We start from the raw sequence: 20,612 nt of genomic DNA on the forward strand, positions 1-20,612 counted from the left end.
CTACCTATTGACACAGTGGCAAAATAATGAAAAGGAACACACAACTCAAATTGTTCTACACACACCGGGCTTTCTAAGTGACATACAGGGTTAATTCTATGTAGATTGCATAAAATATTTCAGTCTTGTGTCATGTTCTTCTCTTTAAAAATGAAGAATAAATACAGGCAGAATAAAAACTAACAAAAATGAAATAAACTTTTTTTTTTAAACAGAAGTAGAGAATAAGTCAGCACAATGTCATTGGGAAATCCATGAGGGCTAAACTTAAGTGAATATAGACAAGATGCTTAGAGATATGTCTTAAAGCAGTATCTGCAAAGTAAGCACACTGTTTTCACTTACTTTATATGTAATACATTGGGCCGGGAGTGCGAGGAGGGCCACTGCTTGTCCCTGCACTGATCCTCAGTCACAAGCTATGACAGTGGTAGTGAAAATTAGATAATAGGTCTGATATAGAACATTCAGATTGAGTGCAAGATAATAAATATTTGTAGACATCAGGCAGAGTGCAAAGGTTCCACATTTGCAGCAACTATTGCTTTTTGAATGAAAGTTTTTAAATGCTGGGAGAAGTAAGCTATACCATTATAGATCTGAGACATCTGGAGAGGGAAACTCATTATCTGCAACAAGTCTTGACAGCTGGAACTTCACTGATAGCTGATGCAAACATTCCCCTATGGTGACTACAATTACCAATACTGTACTGTATACTTAAAAAACTTGCTCAGAGAGTAGAAATTTATTGTTCTCCCCCAAAACAAACAAAGAGAAAACACCCTAAACAGATACCAAACACAATGAAATTATCTAAAGGGGTACTAGAAATAATGACAAATTTCCTATATGTGAATGGCATTTACACTAGCAAGAAGTTTCTAAAAAGCAATAATTAAAAATAAAGAAGCATGGGTTTTTCAAGCCACGATCTAAAATAATGTATATATTTTTAAAAAACTATCATTAAAATGTGATTGTGAAATAAAGATGCTTCATGATACATAAAACTTGAAAGGATGTAGTACAAACAATTTGTTTGCTGAAATAATTTCTTAAGGTTAAGTTTCAGTAAAGAGGAAATTCACACAAAAGGGAAAATTCAAGAAGGTGAGTAGACAAATTAATAAAGAAGAGCATATCCCTAAGCTAGCAATAACAATATAAACAATAACACTAACAGTGAGTAATTAAGCATATAGGTAAGTTGTGCCTAAAATTCTAAACAATATGATTAGAATTTAATTACAATTGATAGAGTTTATGAGAACAAACAAAATTGTGAGCCATATAAAAATAAACATTTTAAAAAACACAACAATTTTCAAAGAGAAGTACTAAATTTTATTGAAGGGCATAATAAATGAAAGCCAAAATATACATAAAAAGGTGGCCAGGCAATTGTTAAAAAATCTTCACATGATAAGACATCCCTTTCTATATTAATACATAAATTCAGGCAATAATAATAAAAGTTACAGCAAGATGCTTCATGTACATTGACAAGCTAATTCTAAATACAGAATTGAAAAGGGATGGGACTCATCTGGGCAAATTTGTAGTAAGTGTGGGAGAACAATGATGTTGAAGAGGAAGATGGAAAAGAGGACTCTTTTTTTAAATAGATTTTTGAAAAGGAGTTTTGCTCTTGTTGCCCAGGCTGGAGTGTTGTGATACAATCTCGGCTCACTGCAACCTCCACCTTCCAGTTTCAAGTGACTCTCCTGCCTCGGCCTCCCGAGTAGCTGGGTGATGCCTGCACCACACCTGGCTAGTTTCTGTAATTTTAGTAGAGACATGGTTTCACCATTTTGGCCACGTTGTTCTCGAACTCCTGACCTTGTGATCCATCCCCCTTGGCCTCGCAAAGCGGTGGGTTTACAGGTGTGAGCCAATGTGTCCGGCCGAGGACTCTGTTTAATAGGGAACACTTTCATACAGCTGTTTCTAAATATTGTAGTATGGAAATCTATTGCAAATAGAAGTAACCCAGAAGTAAATACACTATTATGACAGAAGTTGCAGTCTAAGCAATGCTGAAGTGATGCACTATTCAATAATATCCTAAGAAAAAAATTGAAGGCAAAATGGACTAAACACATTTGTTAAAGACATATAAAAATAAATCTTCTCGTCACAGTATGCACAAGAGTAAATGGACTATGATTTTAAAAATACATGTAAAAACCAAAGCTGCCAAATTGCTAGAAGAAAATATTAGAGAATAATTTATAATATCAGAAAAATACTGTTAATAATGTTCAAAAGGCTTTAATAAAAAATGAAAATTTTAGCTGAGTGTGGAGGCTCACGCCTGTAATCCCAGGACTTTGGGAGGCCGAGTTGGGCAGATCACTAGGTCAAGAGATTGAGACAATCCTGGCCAACATGGTGAAACCCATCTCTACTGGTTAGTAGGGATTATTTTAATTATATAATATTTCATCCTCCAAACATGTTTCCCCCTACAGTATTCCACTATTTCAGAAATTCACAGCACTATATACCTTGTATTTCAAGCTAGAAATGTAGAGGATGATCCTTGAGGCAGCCTCTTCTTGATGAGTCTTCATCCTTCACGCCCAACACTTCACAGGTTGTGTGTCCTTTCCGAAAATTACATAGTCTTAGTAAATAGAGACTGGCCTCTAAACAACCTTCAATCGTCCACTATTTTTTTTCTTTGCAATTCACGTCAGTTTCTTTACAGAACAGCTGGAGCTCTGCAAAGTCAATGTTGGAGTAAGTACCATTCTCTGCCAGTATTAACTGTTTTCTTTATCACAATATAAATATTCCTTAAAAATGCCCAAATGAAGCTATACTAAGTAACAAAGTTAAATAGTTAAATGATGTCTTTGTTTTACAGAAAAGTACCAGGCCAACAGAGTCAATTATTATTATATGATCTTTATAACTACACACACAGGTGCTAGATATTTTAGACCCCACTTCATACATCTGAAATTTGGGCCTCAAAATATTTAGCATATATTAAAGTCTAATGTCAGATTACAGAACTGCCTCTTTCCACAGTATTGTGCTACCTCACTTTAAGAACCAGCTGGGAAATCATTAAGAATATAAAATGTCCTTTTCTTGAACATCTCCCAGGTGAGCCAAAAATCTAAATTTTCTGTGGAGATGTTGTCATGTGCAATTTCATGAAAACGTATACAATTTTAATCACAGCTATGCTTCAGTGGCATACCTGTTCATCCAATACTGCACACCTGCTTTAACACAGAAAAATTTGGAAGTTAATACAAGTATTAACATTATAGACGCTGATATCTGAAGACACTTTCCAATCTCCCATGAATATGTGAAATTCAAAATGTGAGTACAGTCTCCAAAATATCAAGGTAATCTTAGTAGCAGTGGATCATTTAGAAAAGATAATTTTGCCACCGTGGTCAAATATTTTTGTTAAATACTGCTATTTTATGGCTATCCATAGCATTACCTGACACACAGTGTATAGCTAGAACCACGTTCCTAAAGAAAATGTTCAGAAGTAGGTTTCTTGCTTTTTGCTAAATTGCAAACTAACAGGTTAATTACTCCTGTGAAGTGCTAGATAGATGGAGTAGTATTTATCAAGAATGAGAAAGAAGATAGGGGCATATGACTTGAGAAGTCAGGAGTGAGGAAAATATAAGGTATTTATTCCTGACTCCTGACTTGATGTTCTTTGTGTGTTTTCTTTCTGTTGTTGTTGTTGTTGTTTTACTTTATCTTAAGTGTCAGACCAGAGTTTCACAAATATCCCCAAATAATTACGTGGGTCATAAAATATATATTCAAATATTTCTCATTATTTGGTTCAAAATCCTTGTTCAATCATTTGAAATGAGACCTGGAGAACCAGCAATTCTAACAAGTATGCTAAGTGATTGTTACCAAAATGACAATTGTGAAATATTTAGAAAACCATGCAGGAGATAGGTAATCAACATTTAATAATTGGTTCTTATTGTAAGGGTAAAAGATTTTGTTGAAATGACTATTTAAATGCAAATTTTATTAAAAAGATAGAATTGAGCACTTCAGTGCTTTCTAATTAGTATCTTTAAAGTATGTTTTGCTAAAGTGGCAAAATTATTTTTTTCCATTAGAAGTTAGCATTATGGCCACAAATGACTTCTGAGTTAGCTTTTTGAAAATCTTCAGATCATAAATTCTAAAAATTATCTTGGGGGTTTATAAAACTCCAGAAAATCACTAAGAAAAATATACATAAAATTACCAGTGCCCCAAAAAATCAAAATAACTACACAAGAAAATCTATAAACAATCTAGCCCAGTAGAAGAAAGCAGGACAGGTAAATAGATACATTTTAGAAAGAAGAAAGTCAAATGACCAATGATAAATGGCTAGATGTTTGAGCTCATTAGTAATCTGGGGATATAAATCAAAACCACATTACGTTCCAACTTTTGTTCATTTGCTTGGCAACTATTAAAATAATAATATCAAGTGTAGTCAAGGATGTATGGAATGATAATTTGGTTCCATCAATCACAGGATTATCTAATGATATTTAGTAAAATTAGGGTGACTAAAATATTTATTGTTCCAATGGAAACTTTTTTAGAATAAAAGATTACCAACATATGCAAAATTATTTAATATTTATTACGTTATTTCCTTACAGGCATTTTGTTTTTTTTACTGTATCAATGGAGCTATGAAATCGTTACCTTCCAATTACTTTTGAAAATGAAATCCCTTCAGAAATTTAAATTCACAATTACATATCTTGAGGCAAAATAGAAAAATAACTTCTTTGTATTTATTATTGAAGTATTACAAATAAGAGGAAGAATAATTATTCTAGAACATATTTATATGTATTAATCTGTTTCTTAATAATTATCTGTAGTTTTTTTCTGGAAAATGCATTTGTTTTAATTTTATATTGATTTTTAAATAAAGTTACTTGCAAAAACTTTTCCAAAGTTGCTTTTTCTTGTCACTAATAAAAGTTATCCACAATGTTTAGCTTTGCAAGTGAACTTTTAAAAAAAAGTATCATATTGTTCAATTTTTTTTTCCTGACACAATAATATTTCAACAGCTTTATTTTGGTTCCAATGATTGATTAAAAATCAAACCCTTTTTAATCCAATTTTCTGTTTGAAACATCTAGATGGCATTATTCAATTATTTTGGAATTTCTTCTGTAGCTAATGGAGCTAATATACTAACAATTACTGATGCATATTTCTTAAGTGCAGAAAAATTAGAATTAAAAATGTACACGATTGTTTTTAAAAAATAGTAATTTGATGTCAATAAAAAGCCAATCATCTCAGAATTATATGTTCAATTTTTCCAAATTCACATATTAAATCTGTGAAAATGTCATCTTCAGGCATAGTTTTCTTAATGTAACTAAGTATTACCTTTTGAAGTAGCAGCTGGTTTTTTCCCTCAGCCTTCTATATTCTGGATTTCTGGATATCACTTTTAGACTGTGGTCCCAATCACAGAATACAAGGCTTTATGATTACACCATGCGTTTATAGACACTTTTCAACCCATAATCTGATTGAAAAGGAAATTGAGTTTTTTCTTTTTGTTGTTGTTGTTGTTGTTGTTGTTGTTGTTGTTGTTTTGAGATGGAGTCTCACTCTATTGCCCAGGCTAGACTGCAATAGCACGATCTTGACTCACTGCAACCTCCACCTCCCAGGTTCAAGCGATTCTCCTGCCTCAGCCTCCCGAATAGCTGGGACTACAGGCATGCACCACCATGCGCAGCTAGTTTTTGTATTTTTAGTAGAGACGGGGTTTCACCATGTTGGCCAGGATGGTCTCAATCTCAGGACCTTGTGATCCGCCCACCTTGGCCTCCCAAAGTGCTGGAATTACAGGCATGAGCCACCGCACCCGGCTAGAGTTGTTTTTAATTAAATATCTACTTGCATTTTTTAGTCATTGCTGCTGAAACAGATTTTTTTTTTAAATCGTCATAAGCAAATAGCCCATAAATAAATAGTTGTAGGCATATGAGAGATGACAAAACCACTGTGGCCAGACCAATTAACTACTCTCTGTGTGCTAAGCTTCTATTTCTAGAACAGAATTTACATATATCTAGCCTATTATTTCCTTCTTTTTCCCCAAACCCACCATATGATGATCTGGCAGTGTCATGTAAATGAACCATATAGAGAAAACAAACAAACAAACAAACAAAAAACTATGTCAAATACTTCTTCCATCACCAGGGAAGATTGGAAGGAGCTAGCCATTCCTAGCCAATACTGACTCAGTGCATATTGATTTATTATCAAGCACTCTGCTGCATGCTGTCCCTGAAAAAGAAGCATTATCTATGTTTTGTATAAACCGTGTTAGGAAAATAAAGTTGATTTTCAGACTTATGCCCCTACTGAAGTCATCATTCTGTTAATATTTTATTTTCCTCACCTAATGACGGAGCCCTGACAATAGCTATAATTATTAAACAAAATGAACATTTAACAAACACATGCTGGATATAATCAATGTAACTTATAATAATACTTCATTAAAAATGAAAAATCTAAGACATATGCTAAGCCAATTAGCTTGGATAAACAATAGTAATAAAGTGGTAGCCCTGGGACCTAATGAGAATATATTTCATCCCCTCAAAATTAAAACTGTATGCACACTGCAGTCCAGCCATTCTTCTAGTATATTCATTAGACACTCTCACACATGTGTACCTAGAGGCATAGGGAAGGTTTTTCTTTGTAGCATTTCGACAAACACATCATGGAACATGATGAAATTCTGTAGACTGAGAACTATGCCATCAATAATGGCAGCTCTCAATAAGAATGTTAACAAAAAATGTGAAATAATACACACCTTATGTATTCACAGAAACATTAAAAATTCACAAAACAGTATTATTTAGAAATAAATATTTTAATAAATTTATAAAAATATGAAGGTAATAACAGGTTGATGATAATGGCACCTCTGGAAATGGAGAAAAGCAAATGAACCTGATGGGGTGTATTCCAATTACAACCAGAGGTAATATACATAGAACAAGGAAAATAGTAATAGCTGTTATTTTTAAGTGGGGTAAAATTAGTATTTATTATGTTATTTTGTATTTTATATATATTTTAATTTTACTCAAAACAAAATAATTTTACAATGAACAATATTCTGTATAAATTGGAATCACCTTGTGAAGTAATTGCTTTAAAATTTCCCTGTCCCCATTGCCGCTTTAAAGGAATTAAAAAAAATTAAAAATTGGAGAATGTGGTATCTTTCAAAGAAAAACATTTTACATTTATAAGTATGAAATAAAATGTATTACTAGCACATCACATTTTTTGACTCATTATCCATGTAAAATCATGTAGTAGAAAAAGAGAGAAGGACATAGGCAGAATTTGACCTATGAGTAGAGGAAATAATTGTATGTTTATTTAAAATATCTTCTTAACATATACAAGTGGATAAGAAACATAAGAAAAGTGCTCAACATCACTGATCATCAGAGAAGGGAAATCAAAATCACAACAAGATACCATCTCATACCAGTCAGAATGAGTATTATTATTAAAAAGCCAAAAAAAAAAACATGTGGGCAAGGCTGTAGAGGAAAAGGAATACCTATACACTGGTGGAGAGAATGTTCAGCCACTGTGGAAAGCAGTTTGTGGATTTCTAAAAGAACTCACAATAGAGCTACTCTTTCACCCAGCAATCTTATTACTGTGTATATGCTCAAATGAAAATAAATTATTAAAGCTACCAAAAAAAGACACAAGAATTCTCATATTCACCACCATAGCGAAGACATAGAATAAACCTAGGAGCACCTCCATGGAGGATGGGACAATGACAATGTGGTACATATGAACCCTGGAATAGTACACAGCCATTAAAAGAACAAAATCATGTCCTTTGCAGCAGCGTGGATGCAGCTGGAGGCCTTAACCTAAGCAAATTAATGAAGAAACAGAAAATCAAATATTGAATATTCTCATAAATAGGAGCTAAAACTTGGGTGGGTGCACAGAAATAAAGATGAGAACTATAGACACTGGAGATTCCAAAGGAGGGACAGAGGGAGAGGGGCAGGGGCTGAAAACCTTCCTGTTGGGTACTATGTTCACTATCTGGGTGACGGGATCGATAGAAGACTAAATGTCAGCATCATGTAATACACCTCTGTAATAAGCCTGCGCATGTACTCTCTGAATCCATAATAAACATAAAAATAAAAATAAAAATATTAAAGGAATTATTAATGTATAAATTACATTTTAGAACTGATACTATTGCAGTCAGTCATACATGACTGAAACATGTTGATAAAATCTATGTAAGCTTTATAGAAACAGTGAATAGTCTCCCGACTGTCTTTAAAAGTATGTAAGATGGGATAGCTACCTTTATGCAAATTAACTAGACTTCAGTTGCACTAATTAAGAGAGCAACAGCTGAGTCAATCAAATAATAGACAAGTTATAATTGATGTCAAAAGTCTACCTTATTATAAATTACCTTTGAAATCATATCCCAAGTTTTCTTCTATTTTGAGAAACATCATTATACTAATATATAGAACAAAGATTGATTTTGCAGATTTGCATGATTTCAGTAGAGCACATTTCATCTTCAAATATGATAAGCACTTTCCAATACATAAAACACTGTTAGAGGAAACTTTCAATCAGGCTAGACGCACATTTCAAAGAGCCTATGACGTTGCAAATCACTTATGCCTCACTCTCGTGTTACCATGATAATGCATAGCACTTACATAGTGTTTCTTAGCTTGAAAGAGCCTGGGAACTTTAACTAATCAATCCTTAGACTACCCAGTGAGAGAGTGATAAGAAGCCCCTGGAAGAGATCATGTAACTATACAATTCACATTTGCTTAAATATAATCCAGTGTATGTGCTGTGTTGTGTTTTCCTAGCTTTCTATTTCAATCTTCAGAGAAATAATAGTTATCTGTGAATATATGATGCATAGGCATCTCCTATGAATAAAATTATGTAGACTGCACTCTGTCTGCCATTAAAAACTAACAGATGTATGTATATCCAACACATAGAAAACATCTGGTACATTCTGCTGTATTTTCTTATTCATTTCATATCTTATTTACAGGTATTTCAGAGTGGACTTGTTAGATTTGAATAGGCTAAAACTTTTTAAAGGAGGAATATACAATTATCTCCCTAATTTTTATAATTGCTTTATTTTTTTTGGAAAGTGTTCTAAAATTAACTTTTATAATTATGCTGAATGTAAAAGAATATTGTATGTGAATGCTCCACCTAAAGAAAGAGTATTTAATACTCAGTTTAGAATCCTCTCTAGTAGGATTTCTTTCTCTGCAGGTAGCTGGCTGTAGGGGTCTACCAAAAACAATCTATTTCTGCAATAAAGGCCAACACTGGCTTACTCAGGAAAGAACTCTTTCAGTCTGCAAAACACAGTGCATCTTTTCCCTGAGTAAGAATAAATTCTTATCCAGTTTTACTGTTGCACTAAAATTCAATTAAAGTTAATCATTTCCTTTTTTATTACAAAGAAGTCTGCTTAATTTCTAATTACTTCTACTAAATCTATTCTCTGTAACTATCTAAAATTACATAAACATATACACACTCATACAAAAGAAACAGCACAACTGGAAGACCAAACAATGTGTACATATGAGCTGTTTAAAAAAAAAAAAAAGCCTTTCTACACCTTTCTACTCTGCTATTTTCATTATAGGTTACAGTTGTAATTCAATCAGTGACCTATTTTAAATGAGTGCCTAAGACATCACTGGAGAAAGTATATACAATGTGAGAAACATTTCCCTATGCATACACTTTATGTGTAAATATATTTATACCGTGTAGTTAAAATGGTTACTTTTGTTGTCAAAGACTGATACTGGCTGAAGTTTTCTTAATATATGTGTCTGATGTGTTGTTTTGTATTCCATAATCCCTTTATGCTATATCTAAGACTTAAAATGTTTTAAACTTTGGATGTTGGTCTTTAGTGGGAGTGGGGGTGGGAGGGCCCATGCAGTTGCTGTCTGGGGGATCTTATCTAAACAAAGAAGTCAATAACAGGCAGCTGAGTGGGCAGTAGTGCAGTCCAGTGAGACACGTATAAGTTTCTCAGGAATTCTCAGAAGTATTTGAGGGAAATGAAACTGGTTTACCAATGCTTTTTTAAAAAACCAGGTAAAGAACATCCTGCAGTGTCCTGAGGAGAAAAATGAGCAAGTCACATAATTTGAGCCAGGAAAAATACTAGATGATTGCAGGAGAATAGAAAATCTCAGGCAGCAGTTTCACATGACTAGCAAAAACACACTGTTAAAGTAGCTGCATACACTAGAAGCTGATAAGACTGAAAAACCAGAGTGTGGGCAAAGCTGGCTAGCAACAACTGGACCCAACATGGTGTTGGATTTGAGCTAGGTTTCACCTTGGAGAAAATAGCAAAAAAAAAAAAAAAAACAAAAAGTCAGTGCTACTACCATGCAGCTACACTACTTCCATGCAGCAATGCAACTGATCAAAGGCGCCAAATGCCTAACTGTGGCTGGTTAACATGTGAAAACCGGAAATTCCTGTTTATTTAATTCATGTTTACTTTTTCTGTTACATGAAGTAAAAAACATTCCTTACTGACACAATGTTTCATTTTTCTTCCTTATTCTCCACCATTTATTTTCTTCTCACATTATAGTTTGTAACTTATTTTGTCAAATATATGCAATGAGGTAACACTGCAGTATTGCAGAAGGCACACTGCATTGGAAACAGACTTATAGTGCAACGGGAAAACGTCCCTTATCCCCCGCTGCAGAGCTAGCAATGAGGACAGGCTGTGGGGCTCTGACCCCAGGCAGCATCCAGGGGTGAATGTTTACAGCTCCTAAATCCCCAGCGGGCATGTGTTACACGGTGTTACTTTAGTTTATCAATCTGTAGAGGGCTTGTGTCAGCTCAATTAGACACTCTGCCTTTCTGCAAAGGCAGAAGGCTTTCTGGATCCTGGGGTTTCCTGCCTTGGTGTAGCTGAAGAACTGGCTCACACGTGGGCTTGGAGAGTAAGTGCAGGTTGCATTGAGTGGAAGTTGTCAGCAGATGGATGGGGAGCCAGAAGGGAGACGGAGCGGGAAGGTGGTTTTCCCTCGGAATGGGGCAGGTGAGCACTCTCCTTCCACAGCCCCACGCAACTCTGTGTTCTTCTATGGTGGATGGCCTGCCGCCTCTGTCGTTGCGCTCTTCTTCCTCCGGTGTCTTCTCCAGGTCCAATTGCTTGTGTCTTCTTCTGCTGATGGTTCTTCTCGACGTCAGCTACTGTGTCTCTGCCCGCTAGGGTCTCAGGGTTTCTGATAGCACAGGATGGGGGTATGGCAGGCCAGGGTGCTCTTGGAAAACGCAACACTTGGGCAAAAAAACAGAAGCGCATGTCCTCACCAATTTGGGCAAGAAAACAGAAGTGCATGGCCTCACCTAGGTCAATGAGCACAGGCCTGAGGGTGAATCCCTAGCCAAGAACCACACCCTCCTCTATCAGGCACTTCCCTGCCCTCCTGTCCATATCAATATTTTTTTAAATTTTAAACTCCAAAATAGTACCCAAATCCTTCAAAAAGACAATTGGAGAAAACGGCATTAGAAGAGTCAGTCTAGGATTCGGGTCACTACATGGAAAATGGGAACACAGAGAGCATGTCCTGCAGGCATGGAATCACTGTGGAAACATACCTTGCTGAGAAGGAAGGCGACACAAACTGGCTTCTCTCATCTTTTTGTTCTCTAATCTCTGCAGTGTCATCCCTTGGCTGAGCTGAAACAGGAAGTAATTTTTATGAGAGCCTAGGAACCCTGCCTCCCAGGGGCCAGGCCTCTCTATTACAGAATAGTGCCAGGGAGAGGTGAGTGACATAGCTGTGGGCATAAAAACCCAGGACCTCACACAAAGGAATATCAGAGACAAATATAGTATCAAGGGATCAAGAGAGAATTAGTCTCAGGAATGATATCATGCGTGATATTTGTGAAAACAACAAAAAGTAAAACAGAGCTTATGAGGTAGTAAACATAACAGGAACTTAAAGAAAGGCAGGCAAAATTGTAAAGTCCAGGGTATTCACCTTTGTTTCACTGGATTTTGAAAATCCCTTCCAGCATTCTTTTCCCAGTATCTTCCATTCATGGATTCATTCAAGAAATATTTATTGAGCTAGTATAGTCTAAGAATTGGGCAGATGGCATCATATGCACTGTTAGTATGTCTATCATTGATAGAAATAATGTTTCTTGTTTTCTACAGTGTTTTTCTCCCAAACATTGGTCTTGCAAATTTGTATCCTTACAGATGCATCAGTTGTTCCTGACCTGAGAAAGTTCCCCCAACCCCTGTAAACCCAGTTAAGCACTTCCTTCCTCTCCAGCTAAGTTACTAAATTGTATCTATTGTAACACTTGTCAGAGTACATTGCAATTATTGCTCTTCTCTTCATCCTCCAATTAAACTATGAATATTTTGAAGGAAAAGTCTATAAACACGATGGCTTGACATTTGTCAATATTTATTGTACAAAAGGTTATGAGATATTTATATATAATATTCTAACATTTATTCTAATTTTTGGAAAACAATATAAACAATGTTCACTGCCGATTCCCCATGAACTGCTTAACTTTTTAAACAATGTCTATGCTTTGGAGCAATTAAGCAAACTTCCAAAAAACAACTAAAACTGTTTTTATTTTATTTTGTTTTGTTATATTGAATTATTTTGTAGAGATAAAGTCTTACCTCATGGCCCAGGCTGAAGTGCAGTGTGCAATCACAGCTCACTACAACCTTGAACTGCTGAGTAAATAGAAGATAGATGTGTGCCAGCATGCCCAATTTAATTAAGTATTTAATTAGTTACATTTGTAGAGATAGGACTTGCTATGTTGCCTGGGCTGGTCTTGAACCCTGCGCTTGAAGCAATCCTCCCTTCTCAGCATCCCAAAGAGCTGCAATTCCAGGCATGAACCACCAGACCTCAAAGAAAAAATTTTAGATTTTAGAATATTGCAATATATTAGACTTAATTTCTTCTTTCAATTTTGCATTAGCAGTGGCACTTGAGAATAATTGTATGTTACGGGGAGAGTGTGATTTCTCATATTTGGTCATCGAATTTTGAAATCTTTATTCTATTTACTTAAATCCTAATAACTGGTAGTCAGCCCAGCCAAAAGTCGAGTATATGAGTGTTTTTGTGTTGAGGTTATGAAGACAAATGTAGGAAGATATTAAGAACCAACGACACTTATTTTTCATATATGCTAAAGCTTTATCCTTGCAGGTGAGGCATCATACATGGCATGGATAGTTTTATAAAATACCCCGAAATACATACTTTAGTAACCAGTTCAGCACTTGCAATTTCCCCACTTTGTTTTCATCAGGAGTTAATGATGTATGGCACTTCTAGTAAGTAAATGAATATTTAAATTGCTGTGAGTTATTTTAATTATTGCTCAGCTAATCATTTAAGTTATCAAAGATCTTTACTCGTGCAATATCATAAATGCTGGACATTAATCAACAGGATTTATGTAACTAGAAGCTGCCATCTAATGTGATATTTTTCAGTAAGATGACAGCAGTAATTATGCCGAAACATAGTCATTCCCGTAGTTTGAGCCATTATAGCAATTTCCACCCTAGGATTTCACAGTCAGAGTACAGATCTGGGCAACAATGATTAACATAATGGTTATTAATGAGAAGAGATTTTGATACATCTAGCTGTGTTTAGATGTCAGTGCCTTGAAGGGATGGGTTTGGCATATTAATAAGAAAGGGTGCATTGGATTGGATACTAAGAAATGTATTGAATTGTTTTTCGTGTCCTCTATAACGTGAAAGGTCAATTAGAGATACAGAAGCAATGGAACATCTCACAGCATGGCCTGACATTTCACTACAGTTTTATTTTTTAACCATGTACAAAGTTCATTAAATATGCAAAGGTAGGACTGTTATAGGACAAAAGTGGTAGAGTCAGAGGTCACAATCCACAGCAAGGTGTTAGTCACTTGTGGGTGGCACCCTGAGTGCTCAATTAGAGTGAGAATTAGCTTTCAGGCTGCCAACAGGGATCAAGGAGAATGAAGCTATCAGCAGTTAACATCAATGGATTAATTGAAATGAACGTTGACAGAGATTTTGTTGGCTTTACATCAAATTCAGTATAGTACTTCGAATTGAGTATTTGATAAGGATAAACCCTTTTCAAATTTCCCACATGTAAAATTGAGGATTAGTTAAAAGATTTACACAACCCATACATTATGGATACCTCATTTAAATTTATAAACACATGTGCAAACTTGCAGTGTGCAAATATTTGTCTATATCTTAATATATCCAAATCCATGGATGAACAGTTAGAAATTTAGAAATTATTGTCCCATTTTACCATTCCCTTTCCTAGAATTTTGTCACAAATATAATTTTTTCCATCTGTTTGAAGTCTACTATCTGGAGGAATGTAATATGTAGATACAGTAAAGCTGTGAGATCAAAAAGGCTTTGTATCAGAGAAAGCAATACCACTGGTGTTATAAAAGATCCATTGTGAGGAGAAAGTTATACTTCACATGACTACAAATACAGAAGTATTATTTCATCAAAAGCTGATATCAGTCAATACAATTTGTTTTTAATGTTTTATTTAAAATATTTAATCTCAAAAGGATTACTTGAGTAGAATAATGTTATTGGTAATAAATAATGATTAAGAATTTTATTTAATTTGTTGATTATTTAAAATGTAAGTAAAATACTAAAGAGTAGAGTATAATGTAGTTTCATGAAGTATTCTCTATGGGTTTTGTAAAATTAATGGCCTCGATGGAATTTGTTGACACAGAGAAATTTCCTTATATCGTTTTATTATTGTACTTTCACTGTATTACTTGCTTGCATGTTATAACTGATAGAAATAAAAATATTTTATTTACACATATATGAAGGATGAATTTTTGTTTATGTTTTCTAGTGAGAGAAAGTCACCAATAATTTTATCTTTATAGGAAAATTTTGACAAGCCCAAAGCTCTTAACTTTCTTTGCTTTTGAAGGTTCTTATTTCAGTCTAGGTATGAGATGGAATTGACTGTGACCATTTTTTGATTTCACTATGAATACTGAGTTTCTGATCTAGTGTTACAAATATTTAGACTTAAAAGCTTACTTTCTTCTTTTTCTCCCTTTGGACCTGTACATGTGATACCTGCAGTAATGTGCACCGTTATCTGAAATGAGGTTGCTGAAAGATACAAGCATAAATGGAATTTTTTATTTCTGTGAACCTTTAGGAACAAACAAATAAAACTAAAAGATAATTATGATATGAACTTAAATCCGCAGTTTCTCACAGAAGCACAATAAGGGTGAAAATGCATTTAAAAATACATACCACATCCAAAACATGAGATGGAAATGAAAAATTTAATGTGACATAAAGAACAATTTAAAAGTTAACAATTATTTCTGATGGGAGCAAGTAGCACTAAAAATCCTATTTTCCCTGTTGTAATTCATGAAACTATTACTGTATCTTCAGGCTTTAAAAAGAGTTAACTCTAACTTAAGCAACAACTTTTTGGCCATTTCAAACAGTGGGTGCGTCATCTTAGAATTTCTCCGAGAATCTCTTGGGAGAAATATAATCTAATCTAGCCCTATAAACAATTGAATTAATCAATGAAATCATTATGACTGTAGTCTCACAATTTCATTGTCCTTCTCTTTTTGGTGTATACATATCTCTTTAAAATTCAAAAGCCCCTAGAAAGCATGTGATAAATAATAATGACTGAAACAGTTGAAAAATAAAAACTGAGCAGCAGATGTGTTTCAAGGTTTCCTTTATGAGAATGCTACACTAACTATGTAATATACACACGGTATAAATCACCATGAGAAAATAATATTTGGGTAGCACTTGACAATTTATCCAGCAACAGCAAATAGTCTCATTTGAACTTTAAGAGGATTTTTAAACACATGTTTGATAAATGAGGCAAATGTGATTTACTAATACAAATCAGACCTGTTACATCTCCTTAGGAACATGTCAGCCAATAAAGCAGAGGCATGAGTTTTCTTCTGGAGGGAAGAAGGAGGCAACGTTTATTAAAATCATGAGTCTTTTTTTTTTAAATATTTCATTGTTTATTAAAGTTTTGTTTATCAAAATCATTGTCTTTATTTCCAGTTACAGTTCCTGTATTTGCCTATTACAGCAGTTATCATACTTATTATTCCTCATTTATCTGTGCCTGTAACAACTGCACTCTCAGAAGAGCAAGGACCATGTTTTTCTGAGCTTCTTGCAGACTGTCAGGCTTATTGTAGCATTTAGAAACTATCTGCTGAATGTTTGTGACATTTTCATGTAAATTACATTCTAGGCCACTTGATACTAATTTTCGGCTTAGTATTTGGGTTTGGAGAGCTATTTTTCCTTTTCAGTTTTTTTTCATTTTTTTAAATTATACTTTAAGTTCTAGGGTACATGTGCAGAACGTGCAGGTTTGTTACATAGGGATACATGGGCCATGTTGGTTTGCTGCACTGATCAACTCGTCACTGACATTAGGTATTTATCCTAATGCTATCCTTCCCCTAGCCCCCCACCCCCGAACTGGGCAGATTTGTGATATTCCCCCACCTGTGTCCATGTGTTCTCATTGTTCAACTCCCACTTATGAGTAAGAAGATGTGGTGTTTGTTTTTCTGTCCTTGTGATAGTTTGCTTAGTATGATGGTTTCCAGCTTCATCCATGGCCCTGCAACCGCAATGAGATACCATCTCATGCCAGTTAGAATGGCGACCATTAAAAAGTCAGGAAACAACAGACATTGGAGAGGATGTGGAGAAACGGGAACACTTTTAAGTTATTTTTCTTTAAGTATATTTTAAGGATATACCTATCCAGACATGAAGGTGACAGTGCAGGCTGTAGGCAATGGGACCTCCAAAGGAGGCACCCTGTTGAAATTGGAGGCTCTGCAGGAGAGGGCAGCCAGGGCACGGAGTGTGGAGGTGCGCCTGTAGGAGGAGAAGGTGCTGGTGGTGGACGACGTCACGGCGGTGGTCTAGGTGGTGGTTGAGGAGAAAGCCGACATGGAGCGGCAGGTGGAGGACCAGTGAACACAGCCTGGCCCTGGCCCCAGCATGCCCCAGCCGGCCACAGAGTCGCTGGAGGTCCTTCACAGGGAGCTGGGCTCCGTGAATGCCCCAGGCCACATGCCCTGCCCATGGCTGAGGCAGAAGCTTTGTCAGAAGCGTCTGCCTGGCCTGGAGGGCACAGGGGCCATCATCCAGGGCATCTCCGGCTTCTAGGCCAGAGCCATATTCTTGTAACTGCCCATTCGGGATGACTGGCAGCAGGAGGTGGGAGTCGGGCTTCCGGGGGGCGGGTAGCAACGGAGCCAGGCCAGGGGCACACAGGGTCAGCCAGGAGGCAGGGGATGGGAGACAGCGAGGGGAGCTGAGGCAAGGATACTGCAGATAGTAGGGCAGCTTGCTTGCGGGTGCCCTGAGAGCATGTGATAGGGACTGGGAGCCAAGCTCAGCACTCACAAGAGAAAATAGGGGTGCCAAGGACCCTTCACTCACAGCAGAAAGTTGAAGGGCACGTTTCCCTGGGAAAGTCCTTGGAGGAAAGGGAGTCTGCATGCTCATACCAGCCATCGAACAACACCCACTCCCCGTGTGTGTGTCCAGAGGCCTCACACCAGAAACACAAGGTACTCAAGACTCGGGTTCATGGTGCACGGGGCTGCTGTCCTCTGCAAGGCAGGCACCAGCTACCCAGACAGTCTTTCTTCCCTCTGCCTGTGTTGCACCCAAAGAGCTGCGGGCCCTGAGCATATATAACCTCCTTTGCACACATGCCTCCGTTGCACACACATGAGCCCCATGGGGAGCACCAGGTACAGCCCTGCAGTCCTTTCTACCCACACCGGTTCCCTCAAGTGGACACACCCACCCCTCAGGGAGAACAGAAGAGGGTACCACACACCTTGACACCCTCAGCAGAGCCTATCTAGCACCCAGTGCACAAGGGCCACGTGCAGCTCAGGAACTCTGAGGAAACAGCTGCCTCACACCACAGCACCCCACACCCAATCCCCTGCCAACTTGTGCTCCCCACTCCTTGTTGGCAGAGTCTTTCTGGGCCTCCTTCCACTTGCCCACAAGACCACCATATCCGTTACCGTGCCCCTCATGCTGGACGGAGACAGGACCACCAATGCAAAGTGCCAGGCCAAAGGTCTAGGGGATAGCCCTGCCCAACAGTCTCCCAGCTCTTGCAAAGTTGCAGGGTGTTTCCTGGCACACCCACCCAGTCATCCGGAGGCTCCTTGACCAGAGGCAGATTATGACGCACACCCAGATGTCGGCAGGTTTCAGAAACCATGAGGAAGTCCTGCTAAGTAAGCTACATGATGGATTTGCAAATCAGGCTAGGGTGCCTGGGTCTGGGGGAGGGATCGAGGGTCCTGGTCAGGTTGAGGTCCTCTTGGGGTCTGGGGGTGTCTCAGTGGGAGAGCTGGGAAGGGAAAACGCATGCTTCACCCCAGCCAGCAGGCCCTCAGCCCAACTAGATGAAATGGATCCTTTGAGTCTGTCCTCTTCTTCTTGGTGTAGCAGGTGGAGGAACTCAGCCATCCAGGGTACTGGTGGCAGGATGAAGTGTTCCTTTTGTCACAGTGTTCCTTTATTTCCACAATGAAGTGATCTTTAAGGAATATCGTGTTGGCATCCTCGGTAAGGAGTGCCTCCCGGAATGATAGAGCGGGTGGAGTGTGGGAGGCTAGGCCTGGCATGAGCCTACCCAAATCTTCTTGCTCCAGGATACATGGCATCTGTCTCTACTGTAGTCCAGTGTTTCTAGAGTCATGCAGCAGAAGCCCCCAGCTTCAGGCAGGACACAGCCTAACTGAGCTTCTTCCGCTGGTTGGCTGACCGTGACCACTCAGGGTCAGCCAGGATTGCTGAGGTGGGCACCGCTGAGGGGTGTCATGGGAAAGGACCTTGCTGGTCTTTCCTTGGCATCTGGGGAACTGGCTTTGAACCATGACCTGACCAGTCACGGATCCCTTTTCTCAGTCCCCCAGATCATCATTCAGGGCCTCTGTCTCAATCCCCTGCAGCACTACCGGAAGGAGTTAGGCCCTCAGAGAGGAAACAGAGAGGAAACCAGGTAAGCAACCCAGGGCTGGGGGCTCAGGGGCCTGTGGGTCCTGGAGCTGGGACGCACATGGAGAACTCAAGGCTTGGGGAGGAGCCTGCCCTGAGAAATCCCAGGCCATCCCTGGGCTGAGGGAGAAAAGCCCATCAGGGAACTGTAACACTCATATTTCAGAACTGGGGCACCCAAAGTCACCTAAGACACAGAAGTGGCAGAGGTCAATGGGTGAGAAGCAATCTCAATGGATAGCTGCCGCATCATCCTTCTCTGGCTCCCTTCCACGCCTTGAGGCCTGCTACCACCTGGGACTCAGTTTGACCTCCACTAGGGCCCTCTTACCCACCACAGAGAGGTGCACATGAGGCGTGTCTAGGTCTGTGTCCTTCTAGAATGGCTATCCCAGTCGTGTCATGTTTTGTTTCAATGACCCCAGTCCCCCCTGACATGCTTTCTCCCCTCTGCCATCCTCATTCATGTTTCCCCGGCCCCTGAGACATTTCCTATGACATTAAAAAATAGACATAAAGTTTTTTAAATGCCTTAATAATACAGATGCAGATACAGGATTTTATTATAAAAAGTGCCCTTCCTCCTTACTTGTATCAACGTCTTTCATGATGGGGGAAAGAATGCAACATACTTTGGTAAGTTAAAAAAAAAGTATGAAAGTAAAAGTAAATACCATTGTAGATGATCAGTTAAATGGCAGGGAACCTTCTCTGTGTGTGTAGCGAAGGAATGTGGCTGAGCATTAAGGTCTACATTAGTATTGGTGTAGTCCCCCAGTTTCAATCATACCAGTGTGAGGGTGGGTATGTTCTAGCCTCCGTGTCTGAGGTGTGCACGCATGTGCACACTTGTGCCTGTGTACCTTTGTGTACCTTGATTTGGGGGGGCCACAGTCTTGCCCACATGTGTGCCTCAAACTCAGCTCTTGAGATGGCAAGCAGGGCACTGCGGGGTTTGGCAATCCAACTTCAGGACCTGTGAAGCCTGCCCTTTTGGGAGACAGGAAGAGTCTTCATGGTTTTCACAAATGGCAGAGGTAGTAGGAGGAAATGGGTGCCTGGTGCGAGCTACCTATAGGAGATGTCATGGACCTGAAATGACACCTGGTGGGAAATAAAACCTAGCAGCTGGGTCTTCCTGTGTGTTCAGTTGGGGAAGGCAGGCATTCAGAGAAGAAGCAATGGAACCCACGTGGTTTTGGGATTCGCTATCCAGGAATCCCTGTGCACTAGACAGTGTCCAGCCCATGAGAGAGGAGGACAGCATGTGGGTCCAGCAGGTCCTGAGTCTCCAGGGAAGATGGCATTCTCCCCAAGAGGGTTGGTAGGTGGA

The sequence above is a fragment of the Pan troglodytes genome, chromosome Y (genome assembly GCF_028858775.2).
Source record: "Pan troglodytes isolate AG18354 chromosome Y, NHGRI_mPanTro3-v2.0_pri, whole genome shotgun sequence".
NCBI lineage: Eukaryota > Metazoa > Chordata > Mammalia > Primates > Hominidae > Pan > Pan troglodytes.